Source organism: Mandrillus leucophaeus, unplaced genomic scaffold (genome assembly GCF_000951045.1).
Source record: "Mandrillus leucophaeus isolate KB7577 unplaced genomic scaffold, Mleu.le_1.0 Scaffold370, whole genome shotgun sequence".
In the NCBI taxonomy this organism is placed as follows: Eukaryota; Metazoa; Chordata; class Mammalia; order Primates; family Cercopithecidae; genus Mandrillus; species Mandrillus leucophaeus.
In genome coordinates this window covers 761,844-766,742 of record NW_012103921.1, presented here as the reverse complement: position 1 = coordinate 766,742, position 4,899 = coordinate 761,844, and the positions used below count along the sequence as shown (strand labels likewise).

The 4,899-nt window shown below is 54.7% G+C and overlaps 1 protein-coding gene across 1 annotated transcript in view; it reads right to left on the bottom strand.

Moving 5' to 3' along the window:
- RAP1GAP (RAP1 GTPase activating protein) overlaps positions 1-4,899 on the bottom strand; it is a 92,240-nt gene that overhangs the window by 27,601 nt on the left and 59,740 nt on the right. Inside the window, exon 3 of the mRNA XM_011990134.1 lies at positions 3,558-3,651. The gene's annotated coding sequence lies outside the window, so the exon portion shown is untranslated. The remainder of the gene's footprint in view (positions 1-3,557; positions 3,652-4,899) is intronic.

The window sequence follows — 4,899 nt, the reverse complement described above, 5'->3', positions numbered from 1 at the left end:
TCGGACTCCCCGCCGGGGGCCGCCCGCTCGGCTCTCCCCAGCGCGCCCCCACCTCACCTTCTCCATCTTCCCAGGCTCTGGATACCCCGCCTGAGGGCATCAAGGACGGGGTTGGGTTACCTTGCAGACAGAGGGCTTTTCCTGAGCACCTACTTAATGCTGGGTCCTTCGCATGTGTCGTAATCTCGTCACAGCCCAAGAAAGAGGTACAAATGTCATCTCCATTATACAGATGAGAAACCAGTTGCAAGAGGTGAAATAGTTTGCCCGAGACCACACAGTCAGGAAGAAGTCAACGTGGAATCCAGATAAAGACCCGGTGCTACTCTTTGGGATCTCTCCCTTTTCCTCCTCCTCTCCTCCACCCTGCTTCCCATGCCTGACAGTGGCTGGCCTGTCCCGTCCCTTCCCCCGCCCTAGCTGCTCCAGATCCTGGGGTAGATGGCCAAAGCACCTAGGGAGGGGCTGCCAGGCCCGTGGTATGGAGGAAAGGGCCCAGGTAGATTTTGGGACATGTGGATACTAGCTACAACTTGCTGAGTGGCCTTGAGTGAGTCCCTGCCTCCTCTCTGGACCTCAGTTTCCCCATCTGTAAAATATAAGGCCTCTGTAGGCCCTTCCAGCTGACTCTGCACTGTGTCCCTGGCCTGGTATAGCCGTACAGCAGGGACAGGGACAGGGCCTTGCTTCTGCTTCCTCCAGACAGATGTTGGGAACACAGCAAAGGCTTCCTGAACTGTGGCCAAGGAGACACAGCTGCTTTGGATGTTGCGGAGGCAGGGCTGTCCACCAGCTCAGAGCCATACCTCTGTTCAGCTTCCTGAAAGAGCTGCCAGCAGCTGCCCACCACCCTCCAGCCCCAGAGCCAAGGGCTCCTGGAAGGAAAGCACTGTGCCCTCCCTTTCCCCCTAGCCCTGGCCTTGAATCAGGCTTGGGCCTGGAGAGCCAGCAGGAACTCTGGAGATGTGTGTTCCAGATACGGTGTAGCTTTGGTTTTAATAATTAACAACAGCAAATATTGATTTATGCAGCCACTTCCAGGCCTGAACACTTCCGGGCACCCATTGAAATCCAGCCAGAGAAACATCCATTCCCACACTGCCCCCGGGGGAGGCGAGACCGGCTCACAGCACTAGAGATGGCTGTGTGCCAGGTGGTGTGGAAGGTGTGTGCACATATGCGTGCAGCCATGTGTGCGTGCATGTGAGACTCCACAACCGGATGTGGCTGTATATACGTGGGCATACTGTCTTTCTGTGTGTGTATGGGAATGCCTGGGTATGGGAATTTGTGTTTGGACATGTGTGTCTCATGCATGTATACATGTGCAAGTCTCTGAATATATTTACAGACCCCTGGCTGTGGCTGTGTATTTTGTGTCTGTAACTATGTCCCCGTATGTAGGTGTGGGTAGGCTGTGTACGTATGTGTGTGCAGGTTTCTGAATCCCTGGGTGGAGAAACCCCTGTAGCGGGGAGGGAAGGAAGGTCCTGGGTAGCTCGATGCCTGTACAAATGTGGGGCCTGAAGGGAGGAGAATGTCCCTTCCGGGTGCCCTGTCCAGCCCTGGGAATGTAATGATGCTGATAAGAGCTCAACTTCCTAATTTCTACTTTCCAAAGTACTTTCACCCAATTGCAAGCTGGCAAGGTGGGTAGAGAAGAAACTGTCACCTGTTTTACAGATGAGGAAACTGAGGCCCAGAGAGGGGCAGGGATTTGCCCTTCAGACAGATGCCATCAATGTTATGAATGTGCACAGAGCTAGGGGCATCGGGCGGGGGAGGATGGAGAAGATGTCACAGGCCTGGCTTCCCTCAGCCCAGCATCGGCTTGCTGGAGACCCCAGATGAATCATTCAGTCTCTCTAGCCCCTAGCTTCCTCTCCTGTCAAAGGAGGATGATCCACAGACTCTTGATTCTGAGGTGGGGGTGGGCTGTCGGGAAGGGGAGGTTCGGAGCCCACTCTCTGAGCTGTGTTGGCACAAACGGAGGCTTCTAGCCAGACTGGGTGGAAGCCAGGAAGCCTGAGGACAGGCAGCTTTTCAATAATCTGAGAAGGCCAACCCCAGGCTGTCTAGCAGGCAGGGCCCACGGCGATGGCCTGCGCTCTCTCTCATCTCCTGATGGGAAGACTGAGGCCCAGGGAGGGAAAGCTGTGGCCCAAGGGCACACAGCCGTTGGTGAGAACCCAGGGCTCCTCCTGAGATACTCAGGGGGAGAGGGACTGGGAGCTTCATTCATGAACCCAGCTGTCAAGTGAGGGCTGCCATTGAGCCTCTCCCTTCCTGCCAAGCCCCGGATCCACATGCCCCAGTCTTGGGCTGTTGCCCAGACAGAGAAAACAGGAGTCGGTCTCAGGAACCTCCTTCTGCTGCTCCCAGCAGCCCTACGTGGGACCCCCATGGAGGTGGTGGTCCCACACATGGACACCATTCCTTGGCCATCTGCCCTCCCAGCCTAGGCAAGGTGCCTGGCCTTTATTCCAGGCCAGAGCTCTCGGAGAGGAGCCTGGTGGATCTTGCCTCTGCTATTTTCTGGCTGTGTGACCTTGGGAAGACCACTTTACTTCTCTGAGCTCCTGCATCCTTAACTAGAGAATGCCTACTACCCAAAGTTTACTAAAAGGACCAGGTGGCATGAAGTCTGTGGATGTGCTTTAGAAACTGCAAAAAGTACTGCAAAAGTGAGAACTTATCACCCCTGTATCAGAGAGGCCCTAACACCAGGCCCTCTGGTGAGACAGCTTGCATCCGGTCGTGGCCCCACCACATCCAACCTGAGTGACTTTGGGCAAGTGACTGAACCTCTCTGAGCCTCAATTTTCTCATCTGCAAAATGGGACTGATTATAGTAGCTATCACATAATTCAAGGATGAGATGAAATACTGCAAATAAAGCATTAAGTACTCATTTGGCACACAGTAAGTCTCAATAAATATTAGCGGTTATTTCTGCTATTTGATATTCTGCATACGTTGTTCAGTTATCTGTTGCTTTACTGGACTGTGGCTCCTTGAGAGCAGGATCTGTATCAGATTGGTTTCTGGTCCCTTGGCACCCAGCACATGGCTTGGCATGAAGCAGGCACTGGTCAAACGTTTGATTTTAATGATAATGATAGGGGCTCGTTGACAGGGCTCTCACTCTGTGTCGGATGCTGTGCCCGGGCCGCCCTGTCTGTACTTTGCAGTAATCTTCACAATGACCCTGTGAAGTGGGTCCTCTCATTGCGCCTAGTTTACAGATGAGGAGACTGATGGTGACGTTGATTGTAGAGATGATGAAGATAGCTGGGGGGCTGGTTTATTCCCAGCTGTTTTGCTTAGATTTGCCCTAAGCCCTTCCCCACAACAGTCTACAGACCCAGGTTCAACCTTTGCGACTGCACCAGGCTCACCCAGGGCTCAGGAGTGGCAACCCCTTAGGAGCTAAACCCCATCAGCATCTGCCCATTTTACCTTTGCCGAAAAGTCATTCGTGGGCCTTTCCCAGCCCTGGGCATGTGTCGGAGGTAGGGGGCAGACCAGGGGCCGTAGGTATGGAGGGGGACACTTACCTTAGGGTAGAGTGAAGGAGTATAGGAGGGAACTAAGTTCACTCGTGACAGGTCTAGTGCCTGAGGGAAGCGCTGGTTCTGCCCATCACTCCTCCTGGAAGAGAAAGAGTCTGAGGTCAGGGAGAGCCCCAAGCCAGGAAATTTGGGAACTCTGGGAGAGTCACTCTCAGAGCTGGGGGATGTGAGGGGGTTAGATTTCATGGAAGAGAGGGTCATGGGTTCCCCAAAAGGAGGGAGAGGAGGGGCTTTGTGAGCAGGGCTGCCACACAGGCTCTCCTTCCCTGGATATCAAGAGACGTGGACAGGGTCTCTCCCCAAGCTCTCCATTAGGCCTCCAGCCAAGCAGTGACCTACTCTGAAGATGAGTAGACTGAGGCAGGTGTACTGAGGGTTGCTGTGGAGGGTGAGCTTTCTGGACTAAGCAGGGTGCTCCCGCCTCTAAAATGGACTCCTCCCTGAGCCTCTGGGAGTAGCCGCCTTGGCACTGAGAGGCTACTGGGGCTACCACTATTATGAATGACAGTGACCATAACTGACACTCATTGGGCCTACTATATGCCAGGCCCTGTGCCGAGCCCTCGTTCCAGGCCTGAGGGCATGGCCTCCTCATCACACTGGTATTCCCACTTTACGGACAGGACCCAGGTGGGCACAGAGGTCACATGGCTGGCCGGCAGCAAAGCTAGCATCTGCGTGAGACCTGCCTGACTCGAAGCCCGGACTCTCTGCCCACACCACACCCTTCCCTGAGGAAAGAAAGCAGGTCTGGTGAGGGTGAAGTCAGCTCCTGTCACCCTAAAAAGCCTGCTGAGGCCACCTCTGGGGCAGGGAGAGGATATGCCCAGTGGTTCCTGGGATCCAGGGGACCTGGGGCTGGGCAAGCAGGCCTGGCTTGTGCTGCTGCCTCGGGCCACCCTGACGTGGCTGCACCTCCGCTCAGGTCCCATCAAGAGAGGCTGGTCCCTCAAGGGTGACTCAGATGATCGCTGGTGGCCTACAGCAGGCTTGAGTCAGGCAGAGCTAGGCTGCCACACCCCAAGAGGGGAAGGACCCGAAAAAGTCTGGCCCAGGAAGAAGACCGAGAAAGCTCTGAGCTTCCCTTCTTCTTCTTTTTTTTGTGACGGAGTTTTGCTCTTATTCTCCAGGCTGGTGTGCAAATGGCTTGATCTCAGCTTACCACAATGTCCGCCTCCTGAGTTCGAGCGATTCTCCTGCCTCAGCCTCCTGAGTAGCTGGGATTACAGGCATGCACCACCATGCCCAGCTAATTTTGTATTTTTAGTAGAGACGGGGTTTCTCCATGTTGGTCAGGCTGGTCTTGAACTCCCGACCTCAGGTGATC